This window comes from Anabrus simplex, chromosome 2, assembly GCF_040414725.1.
Source record: "Anabrus simplex isolate iqAnaSimp1 chromosome 2, ASM4041472v1, whole genome shotgun sequence".
Classification (NCBI taxonomy): Eukaryota; Metazoa; Arthropoda; class Insecta; order Orthoptera; family Tettigoniidae; genus Anabrus; species Anabrus simplex.
In genome coordinates, this window is record NC_090266.1 from 157571654 (window position 1) to 157589506 (window position 17853).

The window sequence follows — 17853 nt, forward strand, 5'->3', positions numbered from 1 at the left end:
GTCTTAGGTATGTCCGCAAACTCAGTTGTTAGCAAAACAAGCGTTTCTAGCTGCCACTCATCGTTAACATAATGCAATGTCAGTCAAAAAATTTCTCTTCTTGTAGTTATCAGACCACAGATCAGCGTCTAAAGCGCACATTTTGTTCTTTATGGCACATATTAGCTTGGGCACCATTGTCGCCCGTATTTTTTCGGCCTTTTCTTTAATATGCTGTGATACAGTGGTAGGGTGCGGAAGAACATCTTCTATTATTGACTTTGCCATAAGTGGCGCCAACATTGATGAGCTCCTGCGAATAATTCTTGAAGCCAATCTTACTACAAGTATTTAATGGTAGCAAATCTATTCCACTCATATCGACCAACTTATCAACACCAACCTTCTTTATGCTGCTTGGTACTGCACGTGTTCGGTGGAATACTGATCCTCAGTTACTTTTGCAGCGCCAAATCATACCTGTTTTGCTTGGCTGGTAAGAAAGTACAATATCGCATGTGGCACACTGCACGAACCCAGAAGAAGCCTGCGTGACAGGATCCACTACAAGTGCAAAAGATTTCCAAGCTTCACTCTTCGCCACCTCTTCCGACATATCTTTCTTCTTCAGGACTAACGACCCGCTCCTAATTCTCTCCAGAATACTTCTCTTCGTTTCTTGAATGCAGCGTTTAAGACTTATACTTGGTTGATCCATAACGCTGTCTGCACTGCTCAAAGCCCAGTCACCAACTGGTTTCACACACAATGTCTAATGCATTCTGCACTGTAGAGTGCACGACGGTTTTACTGTCACCGACCGGGATTATGATTACGCTCGAGCGCCCGGCAGTGCTCGACAGTTCCACTGATCACCGAGAGGTGAAGGACGACCGGCCACATGGTGTATTAGACGGCCACAGCCTTATTGCAGCGTGGGCTTTTCCCAGCCGTCGAGCAGCGGCACGAAGTGGGCAATGCTCGAGCGGTTGTTTCCTTCCAAATGCAGAGCTCTAGTGACTATCCCATGACATTTGCTAAGTCAGTGTACATTCAGAATATCAAACATCATCTGAACTTCTTCACTTACACCACTCTCAACAATGAATGGAATGTTTTGAACCACATTGGTCGTACTCGTCCATCACCATGAGTTATTACCATAGGCCTACTTGCAGTTTTCATTCCACTCATGGCATCTTTATTATTACTGCTGTTTCTTTCACTGTGATATGAATATACACTCTGATATTCATATGTAGTATCACTACAACCATCCAACAGGCAGTCTTTGGTTTGTTTTAGATTCCATCAGGGTGAGCTTGCAACCAGGGATAGTGGGTTTGAACCCCACTGTCGGCAGCCCTGAAGATGTTTTTCCGTGGTCTCCCATTTTCACGTCAGACAAATGCTGGTGCTATACCTTAAGGCCACAGGTGCTTTCTTCCCATTCCAAGGCTTTTCCTATCCCATCGTCACCATAAGACCTACATGTATTACAAACTATCTACTTCATGGCCTTATCAATGATATAATCTAATGCTTTCGTAAGAAAATATTTTCCACCTAATCGATACCTTTTTGTTTTGTTTTGACAATTTATGATATCATTAAAAATAACAGTACATGTTTCGATCGCTTTGCGATCATCATCGGCTGTTTAGCTTGTTGCACGATCTGTAACCGGCAGAAAAATATGTGCCAGTTAGTTGAAATCATCTCCGGGAGTGTTGTCTACGGAATTGTTTTGTGTTAAAATAATGGAAATTGATTGAGAAATTTTTAGCTTACCCCTGTCCGATTCACTTTCTCTCTCCCCGTGGTTACGAGTGTGGGTCTGTATCTACTGTCCTCAACCTGGTGTAATAGTGGTGTGATGTGGTCTGCTTGCTAGCGTGATTCAGAGGGGAGAGGGGAAGCAAGGTCATGTCATCTGTTATTTCTCGTGAGGAGGGTGTTTCTGGCTGCTTGTTACACTTGTTGGGAGTGTTTGTTTCCTACCTAATAAATCCCTATATCTTAGCATATGTTCTTATGAGGAATTTCTCTGTTCATTTGTCTCATTTAAGTTCTTATCCATATTTGTTAGCTTATCAAGAAAAATATGGATATTTTCTAAACTGTTCATCAGTCTTCCTTTATTTATTCTATTAATAATTTCAAGGTCTTGTTTGATGTCTGTAAATTTATGAGCCGTCTCTTTCATTGCGGAAAACCATCCATATTTTTCCGTATTAACGTGTTCTTGGTACCTTATTGCAAAATTCCCTCCAGATTGACTTACATATGTGGCCTTGCATTGGTTGCAAATCAACTTGTAAATTCCTGAATCTTGGAATCTTTCTTCTTTGTACTTGTTAACTGTGTAATGGTTGAAAAACCTGTGCCTAGTATTATTATTTGTTAAAAACGCTACCTTGATGTTGTATTTCTTAAATAAATTTGTAATTACCTCGGGCATACTAGGTAATATATATTTGGACCGCTTAGAATACTCTCGCATTGTAAGCCACACTAACCGTAGAACTGCTGCAGTCATTTTCCTCAGTATACACCATGAAAATGATATTGTGCCTGTAATCACATATTAATCCTAATAAATCCATATTATACACCAATAGAAAGCTGAAAGACTGTTCTACAGGAAGTTGACGAAATAATAAGAGATATTGTTATGATTTCTAACTGTTATAAAATAAAGTAATAATTTTTTTGAACAAAGAACATTGTTGAAATATTTTGCTCTAAGAAAATAATTTGTGATAAATAATTTATTCCTGAAACATGATATTCTGAAAAACACAAGTATGTTCTTACATATTCCCCCACAGTTCTTCACTTTTCATTTCGAATGCTAAGTAAAATGCAGTTTTTCTCAAAACAGATTTTGAGTATTTTTCACGGATTTCGAACCTATAGCTTATCTTAGTTTTCTTAGATCAATTTCTTTGTTCCTGTCTTGTGATTAAACTCCTTACAACAATCTACAAAAATATCAACAGTTCACACTTATCCCTTCACTGCTTTCTTAAAATATTGACATACTGGCAATACTAACATCACCTGCTCCCACTTGAACATCATTTCGGTTATCGGAATTTCCCATTACTTCCAAGGCAACTTGTAATTCGCTGTCAGTTTCACTACTTCCAGGAATAATTTCCTCCTCAGAATTAACATAATAATCACTCTCACAATCAGTACTGTCACTAAGATCTTCGAAAATCAAGTGCTTGATTTCAGAATCTTCAGCAAAGCGGGCTACCATCTTGATTCTAAGAACTTATGAAAGTACTTTCATTTCTACAGCTAAATAAACTTCTCCAGACTGTGACTTGTTTTCTAATGACTTTCAAAAAGTGAAGATAAAAGTATCAGTATTCAGCTGGTATCTATATTAGTGCCTTCTGGTGTCCATTTCAAAAACTAAGTCTGAAAAACGACGCCGTCTCTCAGAAAGACGATCACACTTGACGAAACATCTTCCAGAAAGACGGTCTGCAGTTCTAGGGTTAAAGGGCTTGATTTGTGGGTACGCTATGTAGATGACTCATACGCTATAATTAACTAGCAGTTACCCGCGGCTTCGCTTGCGTGGATTTCGTAATTTGAACAAAGTAATCGTTCCTCGGCATTGTACTAAGACATTATCTGAAAATTCCTGAAGCATAAAATCTCACCGAAAAATTGAGTTTCAATTACCCCAGTAATTTGTTGTAAACCACGTTTGTGGTATTACCTTTTGGGGCTAATACGACCATGTGACATAGAACTGTACATGTGAGAAACAGTCTTCTCTCAAGTCAAAAAAATAAATACATATTCTTTATTTTTAAAGGAGATTCCAAATACCTATTTCCACATCTGTAACATCTTCAGTTTTTAAGATATAACTATCCTCATAAAAATAATTCAACTATTTTTCACTTTTTTAACCTCCGTTAAGTGCCTTCTCCAAAAAACAAAAGGTACATGTTCCTGTATTTTTAAAGGAGTTTCCAAATACCAAGTTTCTTGTCTATAATGTGTTAAGTTATCGACATATAACATAGATATACCGGTACTCATTTTAAAAAATGCACCTCCTTTTCCAGTTGTTTTCAACCCTTTAAGTGGATTTTCCAAAAACAAAAGAATTCATGTTTCATTATTTTTAAAGGAGATTTGGAATATTTGTATTTGGAATATTCTTTGGAATATTATTTGAACACTGAATACTTGCTGCCTGCTGTTCTATTCCCATATATTTTGACGTAACCGATCACCGCAAGTTTGTATGATGCAGGTAAGAAACGTGTTCTTTTGTCTGCAGAAAATCCACTTAAAGGAGGGGAATGAATTGAAAGAATATTCCAAATACAAATGTTCATGCCTCTACAATCTTCAGTTTTTGATATAAGTATCCTCATAAAAAGAATTAAACTCCTTTCTCACCCCAGCCCATTAAGTTGATTCCCCACCTCTCCAAAAAAATGCGTGTTTCTTTATTTTTAAAAGAGATTTGAAATACAAATTTTCACGTGTGTAACCTTAAGTTTTTGAGATATAAGTTTCTCCATAAAAAGAATGAAATATTTTCACTTCCTTTCACTCTCCCCCCTTAAGTGAATTTTCCAAAAACCAAAAATACTTATTTATACAGGAGCTTCCAAATACCAATTATCATGACTGTAACATCTTCAGTTTTCAGATATATGTATCCTCATAAAAAGAATTGAACTCCTTATTCACCCCCCCCCCCCCCAAGTTGATTTCCCACCAAAAATGCAAGTTTATTTTTAAAGGAGATTCCAAATACTAATTTTTACGTCTGTAACATCTTTAGTTTTTGAGATATAAGTATCTTCATACAAAGAATTAAACTAATTTTTCAATTAATTTACCCCGCTTAGGTGGATTTTCCAAAGACAAAAGAATACGTTAAACGTAAGGAACTTCATCTTTTGGTCCATATTGAACTGAGATCACAATTAAATTAGAATCTAGCGGGTTCCACCTTTTCAATACAAAATACAATGTTGTTAGATGGTATTCACAACATTATTTATTACAGAACATGTTTCGGTGTTCAATTTTTGACACCATCATCAGCTGCTCAGAAAGTGCAAAAAAACTTGGCAATCTAAACATTAAACAACATATTGTCATACGTAACCCCTTAATGTACATATATACAAACAACAGAATATTGCACTATTTAAATGCTAAAACATCTAGAGTAAATTATGCTATATTAAAACTCTAATATGTAACAAGAGAATTCTTGTAAGTCATAAATATAAAATTTCTCGTCTGCTTTGATGAGTTATCTTCACATTCCTTAATGTCTGTGATTTTGTGCTATCGTACTATCGAATTCAAATGCGAACTTAAGCTTGAGGATTTAAAATTGTATCCAGTCCATTTGATGTTAAAATGTTCATTTCATGTATATAATAACCACTTAGATGGATTAAAAGCTCGTTATATACAATATGATTGTTAAAACTGGGTCGTCTTCTTAAATTTATTAAGTACAAAAACTTCGTATTTTTAATGCTGTATGCGTGGTTGGAACTGTAATTTCATTTGTCCTACAGTTGTTAGGCGGACATGTCTTCTCAGTTCAGTAGAACCCTGCAATAATGAAACCCAATGTTAAGAGAAAAGCAGGAATATTGATAAAGAAAACTAATTGAATCTAACTGTTGATACGGCTGACTCACCTCTAAAGCTGTGTAATTCGCGTGACGGCTGCGCCGCGATGAGTGTGTCTGCTAGTATCTTGTGCTCTGTGATGAAGCGCAGGGAAGGAGAAGTAGGGGCAGCTGTAAAATCTGTAAAATCTTCAGTTTTTAAGATATATGTATCCTCGTAAAAGGAATTTATCTACATTTTCATCCTGCCCCTACCAAGTTGATCCCCCACCCCCCAAATGCGTGTTTCTTTATTTTTAAAGGGGATTCCAAATACCAATTTTCTCGTATGCAATATGTTAAGGTTTGCGATATACAGTCCTGTAGATATACTAATTTTAAAAATTCACCCCCTTTTTCAGTTCCCCTTAAGTGGATTTTCCAAAAAAAATTTAGGTTTCTTAACTTTTATGGAAAATACCAAAATTTCAAAAGATAACTTGCAGATGTAGCCCCTTTTTTTTTAATTCACCCCGTTTGTCACTTCTGTTCACCCCTATTCATTGGATTATCCAAAAACACAAAAATTCATGTTTATTTTCAAAGGAGATACCAAATACCAATTTTCATGTCTGTAACATCTTCAGATTTTGAGATGAAGTCTCTTCAGAAAAGGTTTTCTACCCCTTTACCCTTTTTTCACCCCCTTAATGGGATTTTCTAAAAACAAAGAAAAATACGTGTTTCTTTATTTTTATAGGAGATTCCAAATACCAATTTTTCATCTGTAAACTTTTAAGTTTTTGAGATATAGATCCTCATTTTTTAATTCACCCCCCCCCCCCCCCTCCTTTTTGTACCCTGTTAGCGACGGAATATCCAAAAATCCTCCCTTATTGAGCACCTATTCCCTAATATAAATGTATCCCCAAAATTTCATTTCTCTATGTCCAGTAGTTTTGGCTCAGCGATGATGGAATCAGTCAGTCAGTCAGTCGGGACATGTTATTTCATATATGTAGATAAGGATTTGAATGATAGTCTTAATATTTTGAATGTCCTGAACATCTTTGACCCAAATATACAGTTTACTATCAAATGTTAAGACAACTAGGAAAAGAAATCAATATGACTTTGGAATACATAGGAAGCCTATATTCACTCCAACCACGATTAATAACTCTTTGCATCCCGACTCACAGAAGAAATCTGTGTATTATAGCTTTATTAATAGGGCCTTTGTCCGACTTGTTGGCTGAACAGTCAGTGTACTGGCCTTCGGTTCAGAGGGTCCCAGGTTCGATTCCTGGTCGGGTCGGGGATTTTAACCTTAATTGGTTAATTCCTACGGCACGGGGGCTGGGTGTATGTGTTGTCTTCATCATCATGTCATCCTCATCACGACGCGCAGGTCGCCTACGGGAGTCAAATAGAAAGACCTGCGCCTGGCGAGCCGAACCCGTCCTGGGATATCCTGGCACTAAAAGCCATACGACATTTCAATAGGGCCTTTGAGGTTTCATTAACCAACAAAGAGAGAAATAAAGAACTTTCTTTTATCTGACAACAGATCTTGATTAATGGCTTTAGCCTTAAAGTTATTAACGGGTTAATCACCAAACGTAAATATAAACAACAAATAAATTTAGTAAAACAGTCAGAGAAAAAAAAAGTACGTGAAGTTCACGTACAAGAATCATAACATTTACGCAATTAGAAATTTATTTAAGAAATACAACATCAAGGTAACGTTTTCAACAAATAATACTGTAATACTAGGCACAGGTTTTTCAACCATTACACAGTTAACAAGTACAAAGAAGAAAGATTCCAAGATTCAGGATTTATAAGTTGATTTGCAACCAATGCAAAGCCTCGTATGTAGGTCAGTCTGGTTGGAACTTTGCAATGAAGTATCAAAAACACGTCAATGCGAAAAAATATAGGTTTTCCACAATGGGAGTACACATGAAAGAGACTGGTCATAAATTTACAGACATCAAACAAGACCTTGTAATTATTAATAGAATAAATAAAGGAAGACTGATGAACAGTTTAGAAAATATCCATATTTTTCTTGATAAGCTAACAAATAAGGACAAGAACTTAAATGAGACGAATGAACAGAGAAATCCCTTATAGGAACATATGCTAAGATATATGGATTTATTAGGTAGGAAACAAACACTCCCAACAAGTGTAACAAGCAGGCACCAGTGCTCTTTGTCGCAGCCAGAAGGCCGCTCCTCGCGAGAAACAACAGATGATGACACGACCTTGCTTTCCCTCTCCCTTCTGAATCACGCTAGCAAGCAGACCGCATCACACCACTATTACACCAGGTCGAGGACAGTAGATACAGACCCACACCCGTAACCACGGGGAGAGAGAAAGTGAATCGGTCAGGGGTAAGTTAAAAATTTCTCAATCAATTTCCATTATTTTAACACAAAACAATTCCTTAGACAACATTCCTGGAGGCTATTTTAACTAACTGGCGCATATTTTTCTGCCGGTTACAGATCTTGCAACGAGCTATCCAACCTGAAATGTATGTGAACACAACTCTTAACTCAAACCAACAGTGAATCCACCTTTTGAACTTAGAAAAGGACAAACAAGTGGATCAACCTTTTCTAAACATTTTTCAGCACAGTACAATGCGACTAGGAAGAAGACTAGAATTCAATGAAAGAAGAAGCACATGCTAGTTAAAAACATGTCTTCAAGATTACAACACCCACTTCTAGTATGAAAACAATAAGTGATTTTAATTACGCCTTTTGGACTTAAATAGATACTAAAAACATTTTTGCTCAATAAGATAGAAGTTTTTATTTTAGATTAACTTCCTTGTAACACACGTCCCCTTCTCTCCACAACACCCTCCTCCCCCCCTCCAACCCATACGTCCTTTACTAACAATAGTTTTAAATTCAACAAGGATTTTATTGTGTGTTTACTTTGATGCTTTTTCATCTAAGCTTTTGTATAAACAGCTGATGATCATCGAAAAGCGATCGAAACATGTACTGTTATTTTTAATGATATAAATTGCCAAAGGCAAAATAAAAAGGTATCGATTAGGTGGAAAATATTTTCTTACGAAACCATTAGACCTACGTGTGTCGGTGCAGCGTAAAGCAAAAAAGAAAAAACCCTCAGGAAATTAGCATGAACACCTGCCATGCTTAGACTTTGCCACCACTCATTATGCAGACTATTGAATGCGCAGAATGATATGCAGACTAATGGGCACACATGGGTTTGAAACCAGAATAATTATTTATGAAGGAGGCTGTGCTTCTACAAATGTAAGTTCCACTATTGAACATTTCAGTAACTACTCCCACCTTCTGGTGGTAGTTCGAGTCATTTAAAGGTAAAAAAAATTAATGACAGAGGACTTTGCGAGTTCCGTTTGTCAATGTATCTTAGGGCTCGGAAAATGATGTGTGAGTGGCACTTGTCCAAGTAAGCCAATGGGTTAAAGGATTTAAAGGATTAAATGGAAACAACCATAGTAATATATTTCAACATTCATAAATTCACAAGATAATCAGTAGCAGTGATTAAGGTAATACACTGTTTATAAATCACATTTTAAAGGGTTTGTTCTGATAGCTGAGTGGTGACATTACTTGCTTCTCACCTGGCCATCCAAAGTTAGAATTACCGGGCGAGTTGGCCATGCGGTCAGGGGCACGCGGCTGTGAGCTTGCATCCAGGGGATAGTGGGTTTGAATCCCACTGTCGGCAGCCCTGAAAATGGTTTTCCGTGGTTTCCCATTTTCACACCAGGCACCTGTACCTTAATTAAGGCCACGGCCGCTTCCTTCCAATTTCCTAGGCCTTTCTTATCCTATCGTCCCCATAAGACCTATCTGTGTCGGTGCGACGTAAAGCAGCTAGCAACTAGCAAAAAAGTAAGAATCTGACCAAAGCCTTCAAAATATTTAAAATGGAAAATTATATGATTTTTTATTATTTATTTTTTTCCACATATAATTGGAGGTCCTGCGGTTATGATCACAATATCAACAGTGACAGTTGTCTTTCTTCTCTATAGACAAATAACTTGTGTGCCTTCTTTTAAGACTTTGCTACATTTTGCACATGCATACTGCAAGTAGAATTATGTTTTTAAGCAGGTAGTATTTTAGCTTCCTACAGAATTATTTGCGTTGACATTCAATTTTTTTGAATACAGTATTCTACACACATACCATATTATCTCGAATGCCACCCCCCACTGTTTTTTCGAAAATATCGCTTACAAAATTGGGTGCAGGTCTTATTTAAAATTTTGGGAAATTTTTCTTTCCGAATGCGCTTAAATCGTGCATCACCGCCGGCATGGCTTGGCAACAATGCTCTCTCCGCTCTCAGTATACACTACTTCCGCACTTGGCGTCAGTTTCGCGCACGTTCTCGGAGTATCAACATGAATTCCACAAAGCATTTGCGGTCTTTTACTGCGAGTGAGAAACTGAAAGTAGTTCGGAAAGTAAAAATTATTGGAAATCGTGCCGCCAGTATTAAATACGATATTGACGAGTCGTGTATTCGCGATTGGAGAAAGAAGAAAAATGTGCTAATAGCATGTAGTGGTGATCGTAGAGCTTTTCGTGGACTGAGTGTACAGTTTCTACAAATTGAGAAAAAAACTTTATAAATATGTGACTAAAAGGCGGGAATTGGGATGTGGTGTGTCAATTGAAATGTGTCAGCTAAAGGCATTAGAGATCGCAAAGGAACTTTCATCAGAAGGGTTTAAGGCAAGCCGAGGATGGGTTTGTAATTTTTATAAAGGAAATGGGTTGAGCGTATTCACAGCGTCTTCCTGGTGTCTATGATGAGAAGTTATTGTCGTTTCAGCGTCACATAATTTGGTTGCGGAAGGAAAATGCATATTTGCTTTCCCAAATTGGCAGTACAGATCAGACGCCAGTCTACTTTGAAATGCCAGTGGGCAGGACTGTGAATGTTAAGGGTGCGAAAAGTGTTACCATTAGAACAGGTCGTAATGAAAAACAACGGTGTACGATAATGTTGTGTATTCTTGCCGATGGAACCAAATTGTCGCCGTACATTGTTCTCAAGCAAAAAACACTTCCTAAAAATCTACCCACTGGTGTTATCATCAGATCTCAGAATTCCGGCTGGATGGACAGTTCGCTTGTGGAAGACTGGGTAAAGTATGTCTGGCAACGTCGCCCTGGTGCATTATTGAGACAAAAGAGCTTGCTTGTTCTCGACAGTTACCATGGCCACACAACAGACGCTGTGAAGAAACATATCGAGGATGGGAAAACCGACCTAGCAGTCATTCCGGGCGGGATGACATCTATGCTACACCCTCTGGATGTCTTTGTGAACCGTCCATTTAAAGCAGCTTTGAAACAGCTCGATACAGACTGGATGGCAGCTGAAAATCACGCACTGACGCCAACTGGTCGCATTCAGCGCCCAGAAGTTCAGCTGCTGTGTTCGTGGATTTTGACGGCATGGAATCGTAACCCTGGAGACCTCATACGGAAGAGCTTCAGGAAATGTAGCATTTCTAATGCTATGGATAGCAGCTATGACTACAATATGTGGGAAGGTGATGCTGATGAAATGGCCGGCCCCGTGGTGTAAGGGTAGCATGCCTGCCTCTTACCCGGATGCTCCGGGTTCGATTCCTGGCCAGGTCAGGGATTTTTACCTGGACCTGAGGGCTGGTTCGAGGTCCACTCAGCCTACGTGATTAGAATTGAGGAGCTATCTGACGGTGAGATAGCGGCCCCGGTCTAGAAAGTTAAGAATAACAACCGAGGGGATTCGTCGTGCTGATCACACGACACCTCGTAATCTGCAGGCCTTCAGGCTGAGCAGCGGTCGCTTGGTAGGCCAAGGCCCTTCAAGGGCAGTAGTGCCATGGGGTTTGTTTGTTTGATGGCGATGAAAGTTCTGAAGTTGGTACTGATGAAGATGAATGAATGAATGAACTCATTGAATATCGTTCTGGAAATGTTTGTTTACTTTTATTTATATTTTCTAATCATTTGATGCGTGTTAGTAAAGATTGTAAAGAATTTTGACTTCCCTTTTATTAAAAATTTTGTTCTTTCAAAATAAAGGTGCGAGTCTTATTCGGTGGCGGGTGGTATTCGCGATTATACGGTATTTATTCATGGGGTTGATTATCAAATATGTTGCAGGTCCGGAGTGTGAGTCAACAGAACATGCAGTTTTTTCATTTGAGCCACATAAATATTATATAAACGTTTCTTATTTGACCTTCTGATTTTAGAAGTCAGCATTTCTCATTATCTGTTAATATAATTTTGGTACTTGGGAAAAATCATCTGAGAGTGGAAAATGTTTGTGTAAGAGTGTCATTAAAACATTCTCATCTTTGTTGAAACATGAAGGAAATTAATAAGGAAGCTAAATTTCGTTTAGTTCTGTTTTTATGTTCATTATTTGGACATAAGTTATATCTTCACAGTGATTATGGATTATGTATGTTTTCCTTTTTACTATTTGAACCCCATTGTAGAGTTTGGTTTAAATAATCTAGTGGTGTTTTTCTTTCTTTTTTTTTCCTGCAGGAGAACACAATCACCAAATGGTACAGAAGTTACTTGCTGATGTGCCTGCATTGTAAATAGGACTTGTGTATTTGTATGTAATGTAATGTATTAATGTATATTGAGCCACATTCTGTTTTATGCCTATTCTGTGAAAAAAGTGCTTTAATGTAGAGAATAAATTTCAGTCTAATGAAATGTAAAGCATTATATTTGGTGCTCAGTTTGAAAGGATTATATTTAAAATATCCTATGCTCAGGTGGGTGCTCATTTTGATAACACTAAGGCCTTGCCCCTTTGCCATAGCAAAGAATGTATTATTACTCTTTGCCATAGTAAAACTTATGTTGTAATATTATTTTTGTATTATTTGTAGGTAAAGGCCATATCATGCATCACAAGTTGTCATGTTTTTGAGAATGTAATTGTTTGTTTTTTCTTGGTCATAAAACAAAGGGAAAGTCCATAAAGTAAAGAGAGAGTCCATAAAGCAAAGAGAAAGTCCATAATGGTCATGTTTTTGAGGATGTAATTATTTGTGTTGTCTTGGTCTATAAAGCAAAGAGAAAGTCCATAATGCTGCATGATACCTTTTATTTCCCAATATGTATCTAATGTATTATATTATACAGATGTTGATTGAATAGAATTCTGTTCAAAAGTGTTGTTTTCTTGTAATTATGCTTCCCAAACCCTTAAGATCATTCTTTTCCTAGGACCCCAATCTATCACATATTTCCTTTCTTAAATTTGTATGAGTGATTTTTCACATTTTGTGCTATACCGTAACATACTTTGAACATGAAAGGAGTTAACAAGATGACTCATGTTCATGTATACAGGGTGTCTGAAAATAAATTACAGAAATTGGAAGTGGACATAATGTTCTGAAGCAAAAATCTATCTCAAGAGTATTTTATTTCCTCCTCGTGAAAGCCTACCATAAAGTCTACAAAGAAGTGTGAGTTCAGTCGTGAGCAACTTCTTAGTCAGCCTATGCAGCATGTGGCCGGCTGAGCTCCCTTGCTTCATAACCTTGGGCGGTGCTCTGCCATAGCACATTGACATCAAAGTTTATAATTTTCATGTTCTATATTGGTGACAGTATATTTATTGTAGATAAATGAGGTAATCCACCTAATCTATATATATATATATATATATATAACTAGCAGTTACCCGCGGCTTCGCTCGCGTGGATTTCGTAATGTGATCAAAGTGATCGTTCCTCGGTATTGTACTAAGACATTATCTAAAATTTCCTAAAGTATAAAAACTCACCCAAAAACTGAACTTCATTTACCCCAGAAATTCTTTGGAAACCATGTTTGTGGTATTACCTTTCGGGGCTAAGGCGACCATGCGACATAGAAGTGTATATGTGAGAAACGGTCTTCTCTCAAGTCCAAAAAATAAATACATAAATACATCCCCCTATTCCCACATCTGTAACATCTTCAGTTTTTGAGATATACATAAGTATCCCCATAAAAAGAATTCAACCCCTTGATCAGTCCTTCCCCCACCCTACCCCCATTTAAGTGTATTTCCAAAAACACAAATACATTTTTCTTTATTTTTAAAGGAGATTCCAAATACCAATTTTCACATCTGTAACATATTTAGTTTTTAATAATATATAAGTATCCTTATAAAAAATAATTCAACTATTTTTCACTTCTTTTCACCCCCTTCCCCCCCTCCCCCCCCCCCCCCCCCCCCGTTAAGTGCCTTCTCCGAAAACAAAAAGGTACATGTTAGTGCATTTTTAAAGGACTTTCCAAATACCAAAAATTTTGTCTCTTAACATGTTAAGTTTTGGACATATAATGTAGGTATACTGGTACACATTTTAAAAATTCAACCGCTTTTCCAATTCCTTTCAGCCCCTTAACTGGATTTTCTGAAAACAACAAAATACGTGTTTCATTATTTTTAAAGGACATTCCAAATACCAGGAAAACCATCTTCAGGGCTGCCGATAGTGGGATTCGAACCTACTATCTCCCGGATGCAAGCTCACAGCCGCGCGCCTCTACGCGCACGGCCAACTCGCCCGGTGGTTTCCCATTTTCACACCAGGCAAATGCTGGGGCTGTACCTTAATTAAGGCCATGGCCGCTTCCTTCCCACTCCTAGCCCTTTCCTGTCCCATCGGCGCCATAAGACCTATTTGTGTCAGTGCGACGTAAAGCAACTAGCAAAAAAAAAAAATATAGATTACGGCAAGTTTCCTCCCATTTTTCAATCTTTTCAGCAATCGATTTCGTACATCCCGGGCTAGGTCCAGGTATTCCACCCAGTCAGTTGGGTCCCTAAATCTTTGCCATCTTTTCCTATAAGCCTTTTTAATATCGATCAAATCCTTCAGGAGATCCGGCGTAGTGTCGTCTTGGGTGCCTTGGCGGTAATGAACCCGCGGCCGGACTACATTCTTACCCGACCAGGACCCGTTTCCAGCCCGGTCTGCACATTTGACGACGGTCCAGAACATTATTATTATTATTATTATTATTATTATTATTATTATTATTATTATTATTATTATAGATTTTCTGGACCCCACAGCAAGGTGCAAGACCGCTACTTGGCGGTAAATTACATCTGCTGCCATTTGTCATTGTTGACAATGTGACCAGCACCATTGTCGCGCGTAGGCAAGTGTGCGGGATTTCTGGCGATACAAATGACATACTTGCGTGCATTATTGACCGTATCATAGAGGTGAATAATTGGACGGTCAATCTCATTCCTATCGTTTATTTCAAATGTGTTTAAATTTTTAATTATATCAATCAATCAGTCAATCAATACTAATCTGCATTTAGGGCAGTCGCCCAGGTGGCACATTCCCTATCTGTTGCTTTCCTAGCCTTTTCCGCGATGATTTCAAAGAAATTGGAAATTTATTGAACATCTCCCTTGGTAAGTTATTCCAATCCCTAACTCCCCTTCCTATAAATGAACATTTGCCCCAGTTTGTCCTCTTGAATTCCAACTTTATCTTCATATTGTGATCTTTCCTACTTTTATAAACGCCATTCAAACTTATTCGTCTACTAATGTCATTCCACGCCATTTCTCCGCTGACAGCTCGGAACATACCACTTACAATACCAATATAATGGTCCGTTATTGGACATTATAAATTTTCCAGCTAACTCATTCTTGGTTGCCTGCGTTTCGCCCTCGTGTGCTAAGTTGGGCTCGTCAGTTGGGACTTAGCACACCTCCCAAGACGCAAGGCTAGTGCATACCGTGGAGGCCACTGCATAGGCTACTTGAAGCCACCAGCAGTGCCAATGCACTATGAGAGTTATGTCTCATTTCCAAAAATTGATGCCTGCCTGGCCATCAGATGATGTAGATGTTGATTCCCATAGGGAACTTAAAATATCCTGAATGAGTAAATTTATAATTTTAACTTAAAATATTTGTCCTGAATGAGTAAATTTATAATTTATAATTAATAATGTTATTATAAATTTACTCATTCAGGACAAATATTTAAAGTTCCCTATGGGAATCAACATCTACACATACCACTTAGTCGAGCAGCTCTTCTTCTTTCTCTCAGTTCCTCCCAACCCAAACATTGCAACATTTTTGTAACGCTACTCTTTTGTCGGAAATCACTCAGAACAAATCGAGCTGCTATTCTTTGGATTTCTTCCAGTTCTTGAATCAGGTAATCCTGGTGAGGGTCCCATACACTGGAACCATACTCTAGTTGGGGTCTTTCCAGAGACTTATATGCACTCTCCTTTACATCCTTACTACAACCCCTAAACACCCTCATAACCATGTGCAGAGATCGGTACCCTTTATTTACAATCCCATTTATGTGATTACCCCAATGAAGATCTTTCCTTGTATTAACACCTAGATACTTACAATGATCCCCAAAAGGAACTTTCACCCCATCAACGCAGTAATTAAAACTGAGAGGACTTTTCCTATTTGTGAAACTCACAACCTGACTTTTAACCCCGTTTATCAACATACCATTGCCTGCTGTCCATCTCACAACATTTTCGAGGTCACGTTGCAGTTGCTCACAATCTTGTAACTTATTTATCACTCTATGGAGAATAACATCATCCGCAAAAAGCCTTACCTCCAATTCCACTCCTTTACTCATATCATTTATATATATAAGAAAACATAAAGGTCCGATAACACTGCCCTGAGGAACTCCCCTCTCAACTATTACAGGGTCAGACAAAACTTCACCTACTCTAACTCTCTGAGATCTATTTTCTAGAAATATAGCAACCCATTCAGTCACTCTTTTGTCTAGTCCAATTGCACTCATTTTTGCCAGTAGTCTCCCATGATCCACCCTATCAAATGCTTTAGACAGGTCAATCGCGATACAGTCCATTTGACCTCCAGAATCCAAGATATCTGCTATATCTTGCTGGAATCCTACAAGTTGAGCTTCAGTCGAATAATCTTTCCTAAAACCGAATTGCCTTCTATCGAACCGGTTATTAATTTCACAAACATGTCTAATATAATCAGAAAGAATGCCTTCCCAAAGCTTACATACAATGCATGTCAAACTTACTGGCCTGTAATTTTCAGCTTTATGCCTATCACCCTTTCCTTTATACACAGGGGTTACTATAGCAACTTTCCATTCATCTGGTATAGCTCCTCCGACCAAACAATAATCAAATAAGTACTTCAGATATGGTACTATATCCCAACCCATTGTCTTTAGTATATCCCCAGAAATCTGATCAATTCCAGCCGCTTTTCTAGTTTTCAACTTTTGTATCTTATTGTAAATGTCATTGTTATCATATGTAAATTTTATTACTTCTTTGGCCTTAGTCTCCTCCTCTATCTCGACATTATCCTTGAAACCAACAATCTTTACATACTGCTGACTGAATACTTCTGCTTTTTGAAGATCTTCACATACACACTCCCCTTGTTCATTAATTATTCCTGGAATGTCCTCCTTGGAACCTGTTTCTGCCTTAAAATACCTATACATACCCTTCCATTTTTCCCTAAAATTTGTATGACTGCCAATTATGCTTGCCATCATGTTATCCTTAGCTGCCTTCTTTGCTAGATTCAATTTTCTAGTAAGTTCCTTCAATTTCTCCTTACTTCCACAGCCGTTTCTAACTCTATTTCTTTCCAGTCTGCACCTCCTTCTTAGTCTCTTTATTTCTCTATTATAATAAGGTGGGTCTTTACCATTCCTTACCACCCTTAAAGGTACAAACCTGTTTTCGCATTCCTCAACAATTTCTTTAAACCCATCCCAGAGTCTGTTTACATTTTTATTTACCGTTTTCCACCGATCATAATTACTTTTTAGATACTGCCTCATGCCTGCTTTATCAGCCATATGGTACTGCCTAACAGTCCTACTTTTAAGACCTTCCTTTCTATCACATTTATTTTTAACTACCACAAAAACAGCTTCATGATCACTAATACCATCTATTACTTCAGTTTCCCTATAGAGCTCATCTGGTTTTATCAGCACCACATCCAGGATATTTTTCCCTCTGGTTGGTTCCATCACTTTCTGAATCGGCTGTCCTTCCCATATTAACTTATTTGCCATTTGTTGGTCATGCTTCCTGTCATTCGCATTTCCTTCCCAATTTACATCTGGTAAATTCAGATCTCCCGCTACAATCACACTTCTTTCCATGTC

General features: G+C 37.9%; 1 protein-coding gene across 2 annotated transcripts in view; it reads left to right on the forward strand.

The window, feature by feature from the left end:
- Positions 1-12831, forward strand: part of Hph (HIF prolyl hydroxylase) — a 110785-nt gene extending 97954 nt beyond the window's left edge. For both annotated transcript variants that reach the window (XR_010859231.2, XM_067140401.2), the window contains exon 5: positions 12191-12831. The gene's annotated coding sequence lies outside the window, so the exon portion shown is untranslated. The remainder of the gene's footprint in view (positions 1-12190) is intronic.
- The last annotated feature ends 5022 nt before the right edge of the window (positions 12832-17853 follow it).